Here is a 22,422-nt window from a genome sequence, read left to right on the forward strand (position 1 = left end):
TTCATCTTTTGGATTGGTGAATAAAATGTTCTTATGGTGCATACACACATGAAGCAAACTAAAAAAAACAGGAGAATAAAATAAAATTTAAAAAAAATCAACGAGGATGAAAGAGATTATATCGCTCTCAATGTGAAAAGTGGCACAGAATTGAACTTCCGATTACCAAGATTCTGCAAATATAATTTTATTGCGGCGTGTGCCAAAAATTGCACATTGCAACTATGTTGGACTTAGTATATGAAAAGCAAAGCGTCTGAAAATTATGTGTCATTGACACGATCAAGAATGATTCATGGTGACACGCGGGAAAGCAATTAAATTTCACGAAGATTAAACTCAATTAGATGCATGGTTTTTCCTTCTATGCTGCATTTATGCCCAGTCTCTCTGAACCACGATAAAATCCAGGGAATTTTCATGGAAGAGATGAGCAATCCCAAAAATAGCAGAAATTGAGAAAGAGAGCATCTTTGGCACGCGTCACCTTTTTACGATCTTTGCTTTAATGCCTATTCCTTCAGTTTCGTTCTTCATATTCTTGGGGCTTCTTGTATTTGCCCATTTTGCCTTTTTCCTCTGGTTGTGTATTTTCTTGGTCGAAAATGGCATTTTATGCGAAACTGGGGAGGTGGCAAGATTCCAAATAATGTGTTCTTTGGGACTACTTACCGCTCGATCAATCGCTTTGATCCCTGAAGATTGATCTCACTCAGTGATTTTATCAAGATCATCAATTTGGCATTCGCATAATCCTCAATTTTGTGCCACTTTTGTCAAAAGAAAAATCCCCAGCAGAAGAAACAATATGGGGATGCCTTAGAGAATTAAAAAAAAAAGTTGTACACAAATAAAGAACAGCAAGAGATTATAGAGAGAATAAAATGACATTCCTTATTTATCATTTAATTTTTATTTGGACGTTTTCTGCAATCACGATCGCAATATTTTTTTTGCGTTGAATTTCCTTTTATTCTTGTAGCGAAAAATAAAACACAAACACCATAGAAAATTTATTGAGACACATTTAATATTTACTACAATATTTCAGAATAGTTATTTGATTGCCTAATTTCATAGCAACTGCAACAATAAATGCCAAAATGAATGATCGTGTGGAAGTATTTTGTTGTCATGATGTTTTTTTTTCCAACTGTCACAAGCATTTTGTCATCACTTTCTCAAGTATCGTTGACGATTTTGCTGTTGTACTAACTTAATGAGATTTGACTAGAGACATTTTTGTACTACAGTGCAACTCCGAATAAAGTGTAAATGTTTTTTTTTTTAAATATAAATCTGAGACAACTTTTAATAAGTAAACTGGTAACTACACAAACGACACAAACCGATTTTGAAAACTGCAACGACTACAACACATAGCCACTAAATGCGTTTACACTATTTAAATCGTACTGCACAGTGTGTATCCAATAGTGTAAACATTTAATGTTCGACGTAAACACGTTTACACTATTGAAGTCAAATTGTACAGAACATTTCTAATGCTGTGAACATTAAGTGTTTTGTGTAGATATATTTACACTATTGATATTATGCTACGGTTCTAATGACCAACGCACAATAACTTTTGTTTGTAAACATATTTTCAAGACTTTCTTTGAGAGAGAGAGCGAGATGAATAGATCTACATTTCATTCACTCTCATCAAAATTTCAAAAACATATTTACAAAACAAAAGTTATTGTGCGCTGGGCATAATGCTCAACGCACAATAACGTTTGTAAACATGTTTTTGACATTTCAATAAGTGTGAATGAAACCGAGATCTAGTTATCTCGCTCTCGTAGGAAATTTTGAAAGCATGTTTACAAACAAAAGTTATTGTGCGTTGAGCATAATGCCCAACGCACAATAACTTTTGTTTGTAAACATGTTTTCAAAATTTCCTATGAGAGTGAAAGAGATGACTAGATTTATATCTCTTTCACTCTCATTGAAATGTCAAAAACATGTTTACTAACCAAAAGTTATGCCCAACGCACAATAACTTTTGTTTGTAAACATGTTTTGAAAATTTCCCATGAGAATGAGCGAGATGACTAGATGTGGATCTCACTCACTCTTAGTGAAATGTTAAAAACATGTTTACTAAATAAAAGTTATTGTGCGTTGGGAATTATTGTGAGTTGAGCATAATAGTGTAAATATTTATCTAAAACTAAAATAGTGTAATCGTATTTACACTATTGTAGTCGAACTGAACTGTACGATTCCAACAGTGTGAACAGTAAGTTGTTGTTGTAAATCCGTTTGCACCGTTTACACTGTTGAAGTTGAACTCTACTTAATGATTCTAATAGTGTAAACATTAATGTTCGACGTAAACACGTTTACACTATTTGAGTCAAATTGTACAGAACAGTTCTGATGCCTAGCTCACAATAACTTTTGTTTTGTAAATATGTTTTTGATATTTCATGAACAGTGAATGAGATTTACATCTAGTCATCACCCTCACTCTCATAGGAAATTTTGAAAACATGTTTACAAACAAAAATTATTGTGCGTTGCGCATAATAGTGTAAATATTTATCTAAAACTAAAATAGTGTAATCGTATTTACACTATTGTAGTTGAACTATACTGTACGATTCCAATACTGTGAACAGTAAGTTATTGTAAATCCGTTTACACAGTTCAAGTCGAACTCTACTTGATGATTCTAATAGTGTAAACATTGAATGTTTGGTGTAAAACCCGTGTACAGTACACTATTGTAGTTGAACTATATTGTGCGGTTCCTATCATGTTATTGTAAAATTTTTCATGTAAACGCGTTTACACTATTGTAGTCAAACCGAAGTTCACATTATCAATAGTGTATACGCGTTTACACTATTGAAGTCGCACTGTACTGAGCTGTTCCAAAATGTACACATAAAATATTTGAATAAATGCGTTTACACTATTGTAGTCGAACTGAACTGAACAATTCAAATAGCGTAAACATTATGTTAATACATTTACACTATTGTAGTCAAACTGAACTGAACGGTTTCAGTAAATAAGGTGGTTTACATTTTTGGATTCAAACTGTTTTGACTTATTCAAATAGTGTAAACATTAATAGTTTGGTGTACACACGTTTACACTACTGTACTCGAACTGAACTGAACACTTCAGATAGTGTAAATATTCATCACAATCATCATTTTTAATCTCTTATCCCTATTGGGGCCGCGGGCCCATGACATCCAATTTAGCAGCCCACACTTGTCGATCTTCCGCCATAAGTGTAAATATTAAATGGTGTAAATGTGTTTACACCATTTGGTGCTGATTTTTGTTCACACGTTTACGCTACTGTAGTCAAACTGAACTGTACGGTTTCGATAGTCTAAATGTAAAATCGTCATTTGCCTCAGCAACTGCATCTGCTTTGTGTCTGTATTCATTGCAAACGCCATGCAGCGATGCGTTGCTTACAATGAATGCTGACACAAAGCAAATACAGTTAGCACAGTTGCTGAGGCAACCGACAAAATATTTCTTGTAGACACATTCAAGATATTGAAGTCGAACTGCACTAAATGGTTCCAATTGTGTAAACATTGAGTTTTTGGTGTACAAACGTTCACACTCTTATGCCTAGCGCACAATAACTTTTGTTTGTAAATATGTTTTCAAAATTTCCTGTGAGAGTGAGCGAGATGACTAGATCAAGCTTTCATTCACTCTCACTGAAATCTCAAAAATATGTTTACAAAACAAAAGTTATTGTGCGTTGAGCATTATGACCAGTGGACAATAACTTTTGTTTGTAAACATGTTTTCAAAATTTTCCATGAGAATGAGCGAGATGACTCATATCTCATTCACTCTCATTGAAATGTCAAAAACATGTTTTTAAACAAAAGTTATTGTGCGTTGGGCATTAGAGTCGAATTGTACTACACGATCCCAATATTGTAAAATTAGGTGTTTGGAAGAGTAAATACATTTACACAGTAAATACATTTAGAAACGAACTGTATTGAACGATTACAATAGTGTAAATACGAAGTGATTTAAACGAACTTAGACTATTGGAGTTAAACTGAACTGCACGGTTCCAACAGTGTAAACATCAATTTTTCGGTCTAACCGCGTTTACACTATTGTATTTGAACTGTACTGAATGGTTCCAATTGTGTAAACATTGAATTTTTGGTGTAAATACGTTTACACACTTGGAGTGGAATTTCACTGCACGGTTTCAATACTGTAAAATTATACACAAAGTACTTACTCGTTTACAATATTAGAGTCGAACTGTATTGAACGATTTCAATAGTGTAAACATTATGTTAAGCATGCTTACACTATTGGAGTTGCATTGTACTGGACTAATCCAGTAGTGTGAACTTTAAATGATGCAAACGCGCTTACATTTACACTACCGGAGTCAAACTATACTGCACGGTCCCAATTGTGTAAACATTGAATTTTTGGTGTAAATACGTTTACACACTTGGAGTGGAATTTCACTGCACGGTTTCAATACTGTAAAATTATACACAAAGTACTTACTCGTTTACAATATTAGAATCGTACTGTATTGAACGATTTCAATAGTGTAAACATTACTTTAAGTACACTTACACTATTAGAGTTACACTGTACTGGACTAATTCAGTAGTGTAAATTTTAAATGATGTAAATGCGCTTACACTTACACTATTGGAGTCGAACTGTACTGAACGATTGCAATGGTGTAAACATTGAGTGTTTTGGTGTAAATACGTTTACACATTTCGTAGAATTTAATAATATAAACGCGTTTATCACTTATTTTGAAGTAGTTTTCTTCGTTTGTGTTTGTCGTAGTCCCTAGGTCACCAGAAAGAAATTGTCTCAGATTCCTACATAATAAAAATAGTTTACAAAATGTACGTTAATCCTATAATTTTGCGTTTTCTTTAGATATTTTTGTTTTGAAGTCGCACTGTATTTATAAACTGGCCACTTTGGAGACATCTCTCCACTAATTAAATCCATTGATTTTGACATTGCACCAAAAAACTTCTAATCTCGAAATTTTCCCAAAATTTATCCACAAGGAAATGATTAAGATGTAATTTCTTCTCGACATCCGTCTTTTTTTTTGGTATTTGTTACTCAGAGAACAAAACCCATAAATCTTTGCTGATGTTTTTCTGCAAACAGAATAATAATTTAAAAATGAACCTCGACAATTAATTTTGAAATGATGTGCTCGTGTTGCTTTTCGCAGCATAAGAGCTGCTTTTTCCACTCACATCTTTAGATTCTATTTTGGTGTTTTAGTGAATTTTTGGTCTCATTTCAAAAACCAAAAGACGAGAGTAGGAAATACTTTGAATTTTGATGGTGTGATCAAATGAGTAAATTACGCCCTAAAGTCACTTCCTTGTGGAAAATGAAACACACAAAATATTCCAATTTTTATTAACTATTTTTAAATTGGTGGTTGAATCTCGATCATCCTCCGTATAGGTGATTTTATGTGTGATCCTCCTGTGATTCTTGTAACATTCCAGTGTCTGCAAATGAAATAAATATGTTTATTTTAAGTAATATATTATTCTTTTTTATTAAAAGAAATAAAAGACAATCTAGTATCTAGTCATAGATTTATGTTACTTTTAATCGAAAATGAAATCTCTGTGTTTCTTTTGATTTAATTGCTTTAAGAGAGTGTTATTTTTTTGCCTGTTTACAAAGTGGTTGGTAAAAAAGGCGGTAAAAGTGTTACATTCATGCAATTAACGTACTAGCAATTAACATGCAAGTTTACAGAGAACAAGTGCTGGAGCTTTTTTTTTGCTCGTAATTCCTCAATCGCGATCCTTTCTCATGTACTGAAGCTTTTTTTTTCTCTGTTAACCTCAAAGAGCCGATCACAGTGTTGTTTCCAGTAGCGATTAGCGTGACAGTTTTTTTCAGTCATTAGTGGGCTCAATTATCGCCAACGATAAATTTTTGAATATTAAAAAAGAAGTGGAGGAGATGAAATAGAGTTAGAGCAAACGAAATTAACAAAAAAAAAAAACTAAAACAACGATAGAGAAATAATTTGTTACGAAATTGGATCTCCAGTGTCGATCGCACGCCGATGATCGTGAGATTTGAAAAGCGCGCGCACATACGGTTCAAGTGGAAACGAAAAGGTCTCATTGGGAGTGGGAAAAAAAAAGAAAACCGCCGCGTCGTTGCGATCAACAAAATCGCTCGCGTTCGGCCGCCCCATTGAAAGGGGGGCCACATGGTGAACAAGTGGCCAATTTGCAGCTCGAGAGCCACCCCCGCGCATCAAATGACACCAAAAGTCATATGTTTCCATCATAAACAGCAATTGTGCAGCGTCAAATGGGCTTTTGGGGTTTGCGTGACGTAGATTAGCCCCCGTGTTTAACCATGTGCAAGCCTTATTTGGAAGGTTGCCGCTTTTATTGCCGAATGACGATATGTGTGTACAACTTCTTAGTCACTCCACACACTTTTTTTTTTCCTTACTCTTTTAGTTTCTTTTACATCCATTTCTTCTTGCCTCTCTCGCAATCTCTTCGTTTGTATCTTATTTCGCTTCTTTCGCATTCTCGCACACCTTCCTCTTTCACTCGGAAAAGACATTCAAATTGTGCCCCAAAATGCTGATGAACCCGAAAATCCACCACAACTTTATGCTATATACCGGTATTATGTATGGGAACGAGATATTGGGACACTTTCCAAAGTCACTGCGTGGTCTTTGAGGGTGGAAGGTTGAACACAAATGAGCTTTGCGTTGGTGATTGTTGAAAGTTAACATCTGATCTCAAGGTGATCAATGTTAGCAAGAAATATGATTAGTTACACTAATAAAAATAAAAGGTTCACCGAAATATCCTTCCTGAAGAAACATGTTTCATTAACATGCTGTTGATTAAAGCACTTTGATGAAAATATTGCTTCTTTCAAAACAATCAACACTTAAGCGTATACTTCGGGAGAAAAAGCCATAAAGAAATATTTAAATAGAACACCCTAAGAAGGTTTCTTGCGTTTTAATACGAGATTCAGATCTTAAGGCCTCAAAAGGACTTATGTGCTAGACACAGTTACGACTTAAGCCGAAAGACGGCTTAACGTAATTATAAGCAAAACTATCATAAGATTACATTTTCATCAGTTTCTGACTAATCTGTTTCTCGGATTAAACCGATCAACGGCTTAGTTAATGGGAAGCTGATGGGAATTTAGTCAAATCATTATTTTAATTCTTAATTACTTAAAGCCGGCTCTCAGTTAAAGTCGTAAGGGTCGTAAGTATGTGTAAAGTATTGGGCTGATCGTCGAGAATATCTAGCCTGTAAAATTTGGCAGTAAAGTTTCATCCCAAACTGTCATACACTGAGGACTTAGAATCTGCGATTCGAGATCCTTAGAGTAAATTTCCTTAATTTAATCCATTACTGCCAAATTTTACAATCTAAATATTCTCGAGGATCAGCCTAATTCTATTTGGGCCCTAAATCCGTCTTCAAATTTGTGGTTTAGTCCAGTTTCCAAAGATCTGAAAATTCTTAATTGCGATCAATCAAATTGGTTTTGCAAAATGTACTAACTCAAAATTTTCCAAAAAATCTTGCCTGATAAGAAATTGGAGATTTGGACATTTGGCTCAACTTCTCTAATGTCTCATCAAACAAAATTTTTTAGATAATTTTAAATTAAGGATTAATTAAGTTATTTAGAATTTGAAGACATTCGGGAACTGGGTTAAACATCTGTGTGATTACTCTGTTTACCATCGGGAACTGGGCTTGAAAGGGGCACCTCTCTGTGTTATTTTCTGTGAGACAATGTCATTTCGCTGCAGAGTTTTAGACCGTCTTTAGACTAGTGGTTTAGCCTAGTTTCCGAAGGACTCAAAATCCTAAATAGCAACAAATTTAATTTGTGTTTTTTACTCAAATAGATTAATTCCCTTAATAGTCCATTTCTAAGTCAAAATTTTCCAAAAATTTCCGACTGATAAGTATCTTGAAAAGTTTAGCCTTATGGCTAAGTCTTAGATCCGAAACCCGTATTGCGGTTTTCAGATTAGAACCCCAGTTTTCAGTTTGATTGATCACTTGCTCTTAACAAATTAATTAAATATTTTACAAAAAAAATTATCCGGTAAAAAAATTAGAGCTGTTCAATGCCTCAAAAACGATTGTACTAGGTATCAAATAACCTTTTACTTTTATTGTAATGTAGCATTAGGAAATCACAGAATTTTTTACAACTGCATTTGATTTTGAAGCATTATCAATAAAATGATTAAAAATTTATTCATTTTACTTCACGCATTACTCTGACTTCGAACACTTCATATTTTTCCCGTATTCCTTTAATGAATCTGGACCAAATTTTTTATCAAGATATGTGTGACTTAAGCCTAGCTTGTAAAATGTGGCATAGACAGATCTAATTTACTAAAGGAATATGGGAAAATATTAAGTGTTCGAAGCTCCAGTTAATCTAAAAACTGACGGAATGATCTTTGAAAGTTTTGTAGTCTTTTGAACGATCAATTCTCGGTATAAAATTAGTTTTTTGGAAGATTTTAAAATATTATTTTCATCAAAGATAATTCTGCGATAAGTACGAACCAGGGCTTAAAATCTTATAGTGCATTTTATAATATATAAATATTTAAAATCGTTAAGAAAATTAGCATTAATGAAAGTTTTCCATTTTTTCTTTATAGTTTAAGTATTTAAACCTTATATCTTCAAATTAAGTTGTTTTCAAAAGTGTCAAATATCTTTAATCTAAGACCTAACTTGATGAAAGCAAAATTTAATTTAAAAATTTAAACTTTTCAAAATATTAAATTAAAAATTTCAAACAATTTAAGGTTTAGCGTGATAAATCATCACTGTTCATTAACCAAAAAATAGAAAATTCTTGAATTTTGTCATTAATTACTTAATTTAAATCTTTATATTTTCTTTATCTTAGAATTGAGTTCTTTTGTAAAAATTTATAGAATTATTTTTTTATTTTATATAATATTATATTTTAAAGTCAATTATTCTTGAACTTCAAAAGACATAAAATTTATATGCAATTTCTTTTAAAAAATTGTATTGTAAAATATATGGTTTCAGTACGAATTTTATTTTATAATAAAATAGATAAATTTTGATTTTAAACATCTAGTCGTTGAAAAATAAATAAATATTTTATTCAATTCATGTAAAAATTTTGATAATCTACAAATTAATCTGTATTTTAATAATTATAATTTTATTAATCTATAAATGATAGATTAAATATTTCTTTCAAGATGTTTTTAAGAGAAATTACCAAAAGGAAATTCGAAATGCGAAGGATTTTTTTCATATTCTAAACAAGAAATTGATGCTTTTGGGCATTAAGACATCATTGAATATATAAGGATAAATATTATTAGTAGATTTATATTAAGGCCTTTTAGGTCTTCTTTACGAATCTGAATATTATTATAAAAAGTAATATTAAATGTTATAATTAATAAAATACATAGTTCCGAATTAATTAAATCCATTGCGAAATCTAATGAAAGCTCATTTGTGTCAGTCTTCTCTAATCAATACACCCACTACCGAAAGATTATTCTGCGAAAATTTGCGACGATACCACTAAAAAGAATAAAGAATGCAAGGATAAAAAAAATGTGGGAACTGAATTGTGATTTGACCATTGCATCGTTCTCTGATGAAATTTTTCCAATCGTCGCGGAGTCTCTTTTATTCACGCAGTCTCTCCTCGATAATCACACAATCAAACACAGCCAACAATTGCGTATCGTGCAGAATACTAAATTGGATTTTGCTACTGTTGCGAATGGTTTTTCGTGAGGTAGCGCGAAAAGATTTTAGACAGAAGTATACGAGATGAGGGGAGAGTCTCGAAGTTGGGTAGCGCAGTCCGAGATGCATTTATTATACAATTCTTCATCGAAACGGCCGTGTCTTTTGCACAAGTTGAGGGACATAAGCTCGTCATCGATGTCCAAGTCGCGTCAGATGATCTCTGTCATTTTTCTCTGGTGTTCACATCGCCCTCACCCATCCCGCCGGTGCGTCATACACGTACCGTGGTTCTCATGTTCCGAATTCCGCGGAGACGCTCGCAAGATTCGCGTTCAGGAGCTCGGTGCATTCTTTCAATGCTAATCGCTATACGGACGGGTTCCCAACCCAATACACCGATGCACAGGAGAACATTATTAAATTATGTTGGAGGGAATACGAAAAACCACGCAGAGCGTTTGTTGCCCTTTTGTCCTTCTTGCATGGAACCCTTTGAAGGACACTTTTTTGACTCCAGTTCATTTTAATTAGAGGAATAATTAGTGCGAATGAAAGCTCTAGCAAAAGACTTTTTTATATGCATACATTTGTGAAAAGTGTTGACTACTTACGAAATGTAGTTAATTGAGAATGATTTTCATAATAAAGGTTGAAAAGGATGGAGTGTAGGGTGCAATGGTATAATTTAGAATTGTTTCTAATTTGGAATTTTGAGATATTTTTACTGTTTGAGACAGGGGCATGACGTTTCCTATGTTTCCCATATGTTTCTAACGTGCCGAAAAAACTTGAGTTTATTAGTTGTTTTCTGTCATTGTAGAGTGAATTGTCAAAAAATGCAAATACAAAATAAAAGCCAATTTAATATAGAATATGCAACCGAACACCCCAAATTGGCAATCTACGTAGTTTTGGAGATATCTCGTGAAATGTGTAAGAAAACAGGGAAAAATTTACAGTAAAACTGGTCGCATTTTTCAGAGCTAATGGCCCCCCCTGGTTTTAGATGGAAAATGAAAAATACCTTCAAGATATTCTCTTGGGTTTAGGTCTTGTACTTCTTTGTGATATTCTTTTTCTTTTCGTCCATCTGAAACAATGAGCGAATCTCAAAATCCAAATTAAGATTCAGATTTAGATAGAGGAACGATTTAAGAAGAGTTTCGATTTAAGCGAATTGTTCAAGATGTTTGGAAATTTTCCTTGGACGGTATTTAAGGGTCTAGTAGTTTTGTAATAGAACGTGAGCCTCTTTATAAGTCATGGAATTATACTCACACAGAATAATTTTTTTAGGTAATTAAAGTATTTTAAAACCTTAGGGGAAACTGGGGCACCCCCAAACACGGGATATTCGACTTCAGAGGACAAGACTTATAGAAATTTATAGGCGCTATAGGGATGTTTGTCCTCTGGAGAAATAGTCGGGATAGTCCTAGTAGATTAGAAACAAAAATTAGTGTTTGGTGCTACCCCGTGTCTAGTGGTGCCCCAGTTTACCCTATTGCAAAATCTAGAAATGGTCTTGAAAAATCCTTAATAAAGAATAGAACAAAATTAGTCAAAAATGTGATCGAAATATTCTCCCAGATGACCTTCTTAATGAATTTTAAAAATTTAAGCTAATGATAATATTGTTTCCGGCAATTCGAACTTTGAATATATTTCTGTAAATTCGGTTTTTATGTAATTTATAAGAATTTTGACTTATGAATGAAGAAAAGTAAGGCTTCTACCGAAAACCCTATGTTTATATCTTTTATTGTTTAGCTTTTAGGTCAATACTTAGGTCAATAATTAAGTGATACATTCCCATTTTTATTGATGGGGGTTTTCTAGTTTTTCAAAAACTGAGTTTCTCGGGTTTCAAAATGCAATGGTTTGTCGGGGTTGTCGGGTTTCACGGTATACAGTTCTTGAATTTCTTGGGTTTCACGATGTAATTCTTAGGTTTCTTTAGTTTCGTAATACAATTCTTGGATTTCTAGGGTTTTGTAATGTAATTCTTGGCTTTCTCGGGTTTCGTGATACAATTCTTTGGTTTCTCGTGTTTTATGATGCAATTCTTTGATTTCTGGTTTTCGCAATGCAAATTCTGAGATTTCATAGTGTAATTCTTGATTTTCTTATGTTTTGCAATTCAATTCTTGATTTTCGCAATGCAAAGTCTTGGGTTTCTCGAGTTTCGTGATGCAAAATCCATGTGCCTGGTTCAGAGAGTCGATAATTGGAAATTATCGAAATTATAGTTTTCGAACTAATGGATCCTGATTCTATTGCTATGTCGTTATATTCATTTTTTGGTGACCTTCTAACCGGATTAGAGACCTATAGTGCCTCTTCCGTTTATAAGGTTTAAATTTACAAACTTTTATAATAAGTATTTATAAACCAATTTTGGCAAAGATTGAAAGGACTCAAAGAACTTGAAATACCCAGCCAGATTAAACTGGTTCTAATCGATAATCTATTGGAACTCTCAAGCTATTTTAGACTATTATGGGCTAATTTGCAACAAATTCTGAGCAAATATAAACTGGGACACATCTAGAACCTAACACGAAGGATTAATTGTACATATATACGGCATTAAATGGGGCATGTCACTTTGTAGTGTCACAACCCAAGTTTTATTAAAAATAAATAGAATATAAAATAGTGTGAAAATATCACTTCTGCTATTGCTTTTCGCTTCAGGAAAAATAACACTCTTCCTTTGAGTTTAAGAATAAATACAATTGTTGGAAGAAATGGATAATTTTTTTCTGTTTAATTTAAATTTCATTTAATGGTAATATTTCCCAAAAGATGATAATGAAAGATTTATGATGCGTTATTTATTTTTATAATTATAAATTAAGTTAAGGCTGTGATTTTAGTTTTATATGTATATATTATAAAATCAAAAAAGATTATTATAAGATTAAGAGTACAAGAAAAAACTAAAAGTTGAAAAATAGAATATATCTTTAAAAAAAAATCCTGCAAGATGCAACATAGTTTTCAAGTATGTGATTTAATTCAAAGAGAAATCTATGTTTAGTATTTTTTTTGTAAAAATCAATGGTTGAAATTGTGGAAAAATTTAAGTTATTTATTGATCGTTAAAGTTATAAGTGTAAGAAAATTCTAATATATTCTTGTCATTCCTGGAAATTTTACAATGTGATTCTTTTCCCCTGGAATTTCTCAGACTTTTCTTGTTGTATCTTTCGCATTTCACGTGAAATTCCACCAAGAAATCATCTTTCCCACCATCAATCGCCTCTGATTCTTTTCTCTCTATCTTCTCTCTCCTTGTGTCGATCAAGTTGCTCTCATCACATAATTCATAAGTCGATTGTGCACACAATACTTTTCATTGGTCTCCTCTACTTCTTCGGCAGCACAATTGAAAAGTCAATCAATTAAATTGCTAATTGCACTGCGAGTAGCAATCTCTGTGCGAGACTCTTTGCCTCTTTGCCGTGTTGCATTTTCTACACATAACATGGGTAGAAATTACCGAAAGAACGTGTCAAGAATTGAGATAGCATTTTGATTAAAAATTTGTTTTGAATTTCTCAAAAATAATGCGCAAAAATGTCGAATAACAATGATAAAAATTGAGAACTGAGATGGAATCTTTTCATGGATTACGACATATTACAACATATTTCCTCTAAATTTTTTTCAGAATAAATAAATTTGATAAATTCAAGGTCTTAAGCATCTAAAAGTACAAGATTTAAACTATAATTTCTAAATTTTCATTAAAAGAAAACTGAATAATTCAACCTTTGACTTGAGACTTCAGCGATCTTTTTGAAAAAAACTTAGGGGAAAGTACTCTCCCTTCGAACGTTCATGCCTTCGAATAATGTGATTTTTCTTCTATTTTTTCTAAGAAACTTACGGATTTCTATTAAATATTAGTTAGCATTTTATCAATTATCGATAATTATGTATAAGTCTTTTAGGAAAAAAATCACATTATTCTAACACTGAGAAAATAGGGGGTGCGATTAACTTTTCTTCCTCGCAACTTTAACACTTTTTAGGTGTAAAAATATATCAATATTTTTTAATGTTAATTTTACACCTTTTTAAGAGTAAAATTAACATGAAAAAGGTAACTTTAACCCATAATATATCTAAAAAGCATAATATTTACACCGATTTCGGATCAATAATGCAGGGTAAAATTAACGTTTCCGGAATGTAATTTTAACTTTTTTGGATTTCTCTCAGTGAAGGCATGAAGATTTGTAGGGAGAGTACTTTCCCATATTTTTCAGTGGACAAAATTGCTCAGATTAGGTCCATTTGAAGTCCAAAAATAAAATATTTCCCATTAGCAGAGGAGTTAACTCTTTCAGGACCGCAGCATTAGCAAACAAATTTCACGATCTTCTGATCAGAAACATCTTATCTCCGGAACTATTTAAGGTCCTACAAAGAATATCCCAGATTTCGACATCCTTATAATTTGTAATCGTCCAAATGAATCGGAATTTTACCGATTGTAAATAGTCAAAAAATTATTTTCCCAGAATATTAATTTTTTTTTGGGTATTCAGAGTCCTAAAAGATGCGAAGGAGTTAAATTATTGGACGGAATATTTTTGAAAAAAAAATAAAACTTGTGCTTTTTGGAAAATTTTATATAAAAAAATCCCGTTTTTGATGTATCACATTTTGTCTTGAAAAATAAGTTGTGATCAAGAAAACAAAAAACCATTTATTCCACATACGAGTTTAAGTCATCTAATAATGGGAAATGTTTGGATTTTTACTTTAAATTAATTTATTCTGAGTAATCTTGTGCATTAAAAAGTTATTTTTATTTTTTTCAAAAAAAAAAAAAAAATCTTTAAATATCAGATTCCAAATGAAATGATTCCAGATGAAATAAAAATTCGAGCTTTCGTAAGGCTTAAAAGCTCGAATTAAATAATTTTTTTATTATTTAATAAATATAAGGAAAATATGTTGGTTTTTCTTCGTGACACATGTAACCCCATAAGGGGAAAGCCTGAATTACAAGGTCAAAAGTGGTTTACATTCTTTATTGTTTAAATCGAGAGATGAACTATCTAAAAATATGCCATAAAAATTTCAGAAGCTGATTCGAAATATATCCGAAGATACAGGGACGAATGCAAAGAGCGTCGAGCAGATTTGCGAACATTATTGCGGAGGTCCAAAACTTTGAAGCGCATTTTCTCCACTTCTCATTTTTACAATTCAAGATTAAATATAAAACGTATATAAACGGGTCCCGGTCAAAATCCCGAACGACCAAAATCCCGAAAGCCAAAATCCCGAACGCCAAAATCCCGAAAGCCAAAATCCCGAATTCCTAAAAGTGTCACAGCTACTCCCACGATTGTACCCGCGCTTGCTGGAGGCAAAGGGAAATCTTCTGTTTCTTTGGAAATTATTCTAAACATTTTCTTTCATATAATTTCATCCCTTTCAGGATTTTAAAAATTCGGGATTTTGGCTTTCGGGATTTTGGCTGCCCCCTGTATAAACATTTACCTAAAATTTCATCAAGCTCGGTCTTTTCCTTCTCCTTTAAAAAGAATTCGAAAAACTGTTAAATTTTGGCCTTTTAATTCAGGCTGCCCCCTTAATGCTTTCGTTTTGTAGTCCCGAAATAGCTCTGTCAGATTATCGCCTATTCTTGATCCCATAAAACTCCTTTTTGGAGGATTAATTTAATGCTGAAAATACCGTAAAAACCACTTGTCTCAAGGGATGTGTAATTTTTGAAGGACTTCAATGGATCAGTTGATTGAATACGGTGGCAGCTAAAATCCCGAAAGCGAAAATCCCGAATGTTCAAAATCGTGAAAGGTATAAAATTATATGGAGGAGGAAAATGTTCAGAATGATTCCCCAAGATACAGAAGATTTCCCTTTGCCTCCAGCAAGCGCGGGTACAATCGTGGGAGTAGTTATGACACTTTTAAGAATTCGGGATTTTGGCTGATTTGGGATTTTGGCTTTCGGGATTTTGGCTTTCGGGCTTTTGGCTTTCGGAATTTTGACCGGGACCCGATTGAACTCTTTGTTATGTCTCTATGACCTTGAAGTTCAAGACTGGTCACCTGGTAATTTCTTGGTCTTGTATCTATTTTCGAATTAGTCCAAGGAATAGATAAAAATAATCCCAAAGCATTAACAAAATGTAGGCCGGTACAAAATAAGTTTCGACATTCAGAATTGTATTCCAGTTGATGTAATATTCACTGCCACTGATCCAAAAACAAAGATAAGGTACCGTGAGCTCCTTGATAACTTACGACTTAATTCGACAGACGGCTTAATAGAAAATAATGAAAATGTATTTAAACTATTATTTCGATTATAATTATGTTCAGCAATCTCTCGCTTTAAGCCGTAGATCCTTTAAGGACCTAAAAGAAGCCCGATGTTAAAAAGAATCGACTGACAGGAGATCTCTGAGAGAGTCATAATAAATCGTTGTAAATTATGTATATGTTTGTATAAATTACACTTTAAAGGTTGTTCCACATTGGATTGCCGCAATGTGGAACAATCTTTACAGTGTAATTTATACAAAAAAATTTTATAAATTTGTAGAGAATCCCAACGGTCAAGCAAAAACTGATCGATTTTCTCATCTCATAAGAGTGATCTTCGGTAGGAAAAATTATGAAGTCTGATCTTGTCACTCACACCCAATGTTTTTCCCAGCATTCACACGGTGTCTATCATGTATTTTTGTCACGAAGCACCACAAGAAAAATGCATTGGTGTTCATTAATAAAAATATAATTGCTCCTCTGTGAGTAACCAGAAACTCTTCCGACGCCCGCAATAAGCGTCGAGGTTATCATATTAATTATACTATTGTTCACTGTCACAATTTCGATTGCGGAAATGGTCAGCAATTTCCGTCTTTTCGTATAAATCACGTGCATCAGGAGAAGAGCTTTCGTTGACACAGGGAGAGAAGAAAAAGAATGAGAAATAACCGCCGGATATTGAATGATTTGTTTGGTATTGTAATGTGTCGATTGTCTTTGCGATATTTGCGTGTCAACACACTTAATATCGTGGGGAGAATCTGATACCGAACCACCTGAGAAAGCTGTCTTGATCTCAGGCTCCCATTCAGCAAGGGGACAATAACTAAACATATTCAAAGATACCGGTACCCAGCGCCGGGATTTTATTTAAATTTATGATTCTTGTCTTAATTTTGAAAGCCCTTTTGGTTTTATATTAAAGAAATCCTAATAAATATTATTTATTAGGATTTATTGTATTATGTAAATTTATTTTATAAAGACATATTAAAAATATGTCGTATAAAGTATAGACTTTTGTGTAATTAAAAAAATCTTGTCAGCATTTGGTTTAATTGGTTAATTAAAATAAAATGCGGTCAGAAGAAAACCCAGCATTTTTCAAATATAAATTATAATTTTAAGGATTGAAAACATAGAAAATTGTTAGTAAAATAAGGATTGTAGTGTCCTAGCTTTGCGAAAAGTTACAATTTCAAACCTACAAAATATTTAAAAATTGTATTATTTTTTTTTTTTGAATATTAAAATTCATTTCACTATTCCACACTAATTGGAAGATATGATTTATGATTGCTTTGCTAGGATTTTTGTGTTATTTTTTATTATGTATACCGGTTCATAACCAAACACAGCAAAATGACAATATGGAAAAGGACATAAATATCTTTTGAAAAATTAATAATGATTAATTTTTGTCTAAACTGAATATTTTGTACAAATTATTTGTAAAGGTTTGTGAAATCCAAAATGGATTTACGAAATGCTTCCGAATCGTATAACCAACTAATAAGTTTGTAAAAGTTTGCTTCCTTTTCACGAACATTGGCCTCAATTCTGAGACCAAGATCAAGAGCTAAATTTCAAGCTGTCAAATATTTCCAAGATCAAGATTTCATATTCTGACGCGAAGCATTTATGGAACTTAAAATGTCTTAGCTAAAAACCAAGATTTCAAGATTTTCCACACTTAACGAAACGTCATTTCTGACAAATATCTTCATTTTTTGCCGAATTTATTGAAATTTCGTCATATAAATTAGAAAAAATAATATTATAGGTTGTATTAAATAATATACGACAGGATATTATGCGGAATAAAAGAAGTGCGCACAAAACTTGTGACGTATGATAAACTCTGAAATGCTTATACAAAATGTCATTCTTTTGCATGTATTTTCTGGGTTTTGTACTTTAAAACGTACATCTAGAACGTTTTGAACGTTTTGAACCATTACGAATAAATTACAAGATCAAACATAGTATTTTTTTCATAGTCATTCTCTTTTTGTATCATCTCTTATAGAAACATTCTTCATTAAAAACGATTTCCGAATGAAACTCTTCAAATTTTTCCGAGAGGTTCTTGGAATTATTTCAAGAAAACAAGAAACTTGACGTCTTGAAATCTTGAAATTTCCAGAATTGCAAATCTTGATATCCACACGGTTTGTGTCTTGGATTTCAAGATTCCAAGCCATTTGACAGATTTGACATCTTGATCTTGATTTTTTTGATTTCACAATACCAAAATTTTAAAATGTTTTGATCTTGATCTTGGTCTCATGAATTGAGGCCATTGTTTGTAACATATTCTTTGGATAATCTTTTTATTTTGTTTTTGTTTAACAAACATTTCTTTGCAAATGTTCGTGTTCGTATAGAAATAGCAACATTTTTAGTAATATTTTGACATTTTTAATACTATTTTGTTTATCTGGCAAAAATTTACGAACAAATGTCAAGATATTACGGATAGGACAGCTATTTGCATTATGAGCATTTACGAACAAATATGAATAAATATATGTAAAAGAAAAATAAATTCGTTCAAGAGTTCATAATTACAAACAATGTTCGTTACAAACGTACAAACTTTGACTTACTTGTTAGTAGATTATACGATTTACAAACATTTCGTAAATTCCCGCTGGAAATCACAAACATTTATGAATAATTTTACAAAATATTTTTTCTGTGTGTCAAGAAAATATTGCACTAAAAGAGCTTTGGTCAAATGTAGGGTAAATGTCCTAATTCAAAACCATTTCCAGATGCTTTAACTTTGACAGAAGATTCAACACATTAAGTTCATATTTTCTCTGAAGAGAATTACATAAATTTGCTCTTTGACTTCTTCTAGAATGCTACTGTTTAGTGAAAATTATTTAGATACAAATTGAAAACTTCTTAAATACAAGAAAAATACGCGAGCGTAAAATGCTTCTATTGGAAACAAATTAATCCAAATGGAGACAAGGGAAAGTTTCTAATTGGAGATCAAACCTTGCTGAGTTGCTTTTGAGTGCAGGATTTGTTCTTATTCCTGGTCTTTTCTCTTTTCCCATTTAAACAATAAGAAAATCTCTCCAAAAAATCATATTTCCGGGGTTTCCTATTGAAGCATTTCATCATCAGAAAAACCCTTTTTGTTCACGAAATAGGTAATTATTTCATTTGAAAACTTCACGTACCATTGACAATAAAGATTAGCACTTAATTTAACTAAAATTAGCCAGAAATACGACATAAATCTTAAACAAAACGAATAAACAACAGTCCCCTCATTGTGTTTTTCTTTGGAAAATATGGTCGATCGATGAAAAATTCGATGGTGAAAAAGGACACTTTTAATTTTTCTGAGAAATTATCAAATTAAAATTTGTGAATATGAATGGATTTTCGATTTATTTGGAGAAAAATTAACTAAATAATTAAACGGTGGTATGAAAAAAATATAAATATAATAATTTAGTACTGTATTTATCATGAAAACAATGATGTTTCCATTTGGAATAGCGAAAAATTTCCATTTGGAGCAGGTTTTGAATTAGCTTAATTTACCCTACTTTCGTCTCAGATCAACCCTCATATTGTCCGTTACTTTTTCCACTAGCATTTCCTGGATGGTTCTTATCGTTCTTATAGTTAATTTTACTTATTAAGACTCAGATATTTATATTCTTTCATAATTTTTATTGTGAATTTTCTGTGAGTATTTCACTGAGCAGAATTCTTCGGAGAATTTCCCTTTTGTTTACAATTGAGGAGAGTTAATAAGATTCTTCGGATGCCTTTTAAAAGCAATAACATACAGAAAAGGCAGTTATTGTCCCCTCGAGCATCGTTAATGCTGATTAATGGAGTGCGATTGGCAACATGATCAGCAACACTTGTTCTTAATTTGCCATAAAATTGCTCCATGGAGCATAATACGCGAGATCGTAAATTAAGCTTTCATCAGTTGAAGTGCTAAAGATGCCTAAACTTTTTTTCTTTACCAACAAATTTCCTTCTAATTGTTTTGTATATTGAATTTTGTAATTAGATGCGTGAGTTTAGTGGTTTTTGTATGTGTGACACTTTTCTGTTAGTAGAAGCTCTTGAAATTAACAAATGACTCACCAGATGATCGAATTGTTGATGAAAGAACCACTGCGTCCTTCTCACTTGGGTTGCCTCTCTCCTCCGCCAACTTTCGCGTCGATTGTCCGTTCAATTGGCACAAATAAAAGTTGAAAAGCTCGCAACGGTTGTTGTTTGTCTTCTTCGTCTGCGGCATGGGATTCGGGGCGATTGAGCATGTTGGCCATATGGTGCGAAAAAGTTCCAAAATAGGGTGAAAAATGCGGGGGTGTGTAAAAATTTTTCACGATATCGGTGGAAAATGGCATGAATAGTCGATCGGTGGTGGAATAATTAAAATCGCGTAATTTTTTTCAGGTGAAAAAATCCTGATAAGCACGAACGTGTACACAAGATCGCGACGCGCGCATCTCGACATGCGCTCTGTACGCTGGCTGGACGACTACTGACCGCGAAAGACATATAGGTGGCTCTGTTCGTTTACCCGCGATCGTATTCACCGTGATCGTGATGTCGTCTCTGTCGATTGTACGCTCTCGCACACTTTTCATGATTGACAGAGAGGCAGAAGGTTGCCTCGGTGGTGGAGGTACAAACTTCTCTGTCAACTGAAAAGCTCACCTGGTGGAAACTTTTCCATCTCCCTCTCTTTTGTGATCACCCAAAGATCACGATCGTCACCACTAAGTAGGCGGGATTTATCTTTTTTCTACATCAATGTCTATTGAAACAAAAATCAAAAATTTTTCTGGTATAAGAAGATCAAAAGTTATTAAGTCATTTAGGAGATCATTCATGTATATTCTGGTACCACTCATTAAAGTATCTTATTTGTTTTGATTTTTTTGGTAAATTTCGTCAGTTCCGAAGAAGACTATTGTAAGTCTACTTACAATAGTATAAAAAGATGGTAATCATTGGATGCAGAAACCTTAGATCTATATCCCCACAAAATTTTATGTTGATTATGATATTCCTGCAAAAGTTACAAGAAAAAAACTTAAAATCAGCGTGCCCAATTATTGAGTTTTTTGCCCACAATTTTGCTATAATTAATTTAAAAGTAGTGTTAACTAAAAGATATTCAATGCGTAAGTATGATAAAATAGTTTCAAAAGCTGAAAGTATACGAATTGCAGTGAAATTAATGAAAATAAATTTTAGCTGTCAAACTTTAAACCTCTTTCCTGTAAAGTTTACATTTTGGACTTACAATAGTTTTCTTCGGAACCGACGAATTGTATTGATGTTTTTTTAAAATATTTTATTACAGAATTAATTTTTTTTTAAGAAAAAATGCTAAGCATTTGTGAATCAATTGTTATAGTTTTTCAATCCAGTTAAGTAGAATTGTGTCCCAAATACTATGGAATTTTTAATAAGAAAATATCTATAGGAGGAACTGGGGCACTTTTGAATTGGGGCAGCTTTGAAAATGGGGATTTTCCCCTATTTTTAGGGACTTTATTATGATATAATTTAGCTCAGTAAACCAATTGTTTAGCTAAATTACATGATGATAAGGTTCAATTTTATTTAAAAAAAATCCCATTCCCACTTCCCCATATGCAAAAATATTTACGAATTTTTAATGTAAATGAGCTCTAAGTCTTTCTAATTAGTAACTAAAACCTTATTTCTTTAGTTTTTAATTTAAAATATTTATTAAAAGAAAATTCAATTTTCTTTACTTTTATAAAGTTATTATGATGTTTTGTGCAATTAGTTCTTTACATTTTTTTTAAATTCTCTTTCAGTTATGTTCAAAATAAAAAAATATATATTAGCGCACAACACTAGTTGCGTAAATTTTCAATAGCGTAACTACTCGATTACATCCTGGTTCAAATTTGAAATTTACTCTGAAAAAAAAAAAACATTTTGTTCATTGGATAAATAAAAACTTTTAAAATTTTGTTAAAAGTATGCTGTTTATCAATTTGACAAAACTTTTTCTCTCATTTTACTTGGAAAAACATCTTTTTGACAAACTTTTAACAAGATCCAGTTGGCCGCCGCTATATTTTTCATATTATATTACACAATATTTTTCCATATTCTGTATGGAGGAATATCCTTTTGACAAACTTTCTTGTTATGACAAAACTTTTGTTTTATTGTATATTGCTGCGATACAGCTATTTAATTTAAGAGCTTTAAATTGCTTTGAATATTTAACAGAAAACACGACAAGATAAATAAAATTG

General features: G+C 32.3%; 1 protein-coding gene and 1 long non-coding RNA gene across 2 annotated transcripts in view; one reads left to right on the forward strand and one right to left on the reverse strand.

Annotated features, from left to right (window-relative positions):
* Positions 1 to 22,422, forward strand: part of LOC129800301 (serum response factor homolog) — a 101,172-nt gene that overhangs the window by 22,417 nt on the left and 56,333 nt on the right. The gene's annotated exons all lie outside the window — the stretch shown is intronic.
* Positions 3,979 to 20,741, reverse strand: LOC129803330 (uncharacterized). The gene is made up of 2 exons (XR_008751854.1): positions 20,255 to 20,741; positions 3,979 to 5,525 (listed from the first exon to the last, which is right to left on the reverse strand). It is a non-coding gene; the product is annotated as an uncharacterized LOC129803330 (long non-coding RNA).

The sequence above is a fragment of the Phlebotomus papatasi genome, chromosome 2 (genome assembly GCF_024763615.1).
Source record: "Phlebotomus papatasi isolate M1 chromosome 2, Ppap_2.1, whole genome shotgun sequence".
NCBI classification, from domain to species: domain Eukaryota; kingdom Metazoa; phylum Arthropoda; class Insecta; order Diptera; family Psychodidae; genus Phlebotomus; species Phlebotomus papatasi.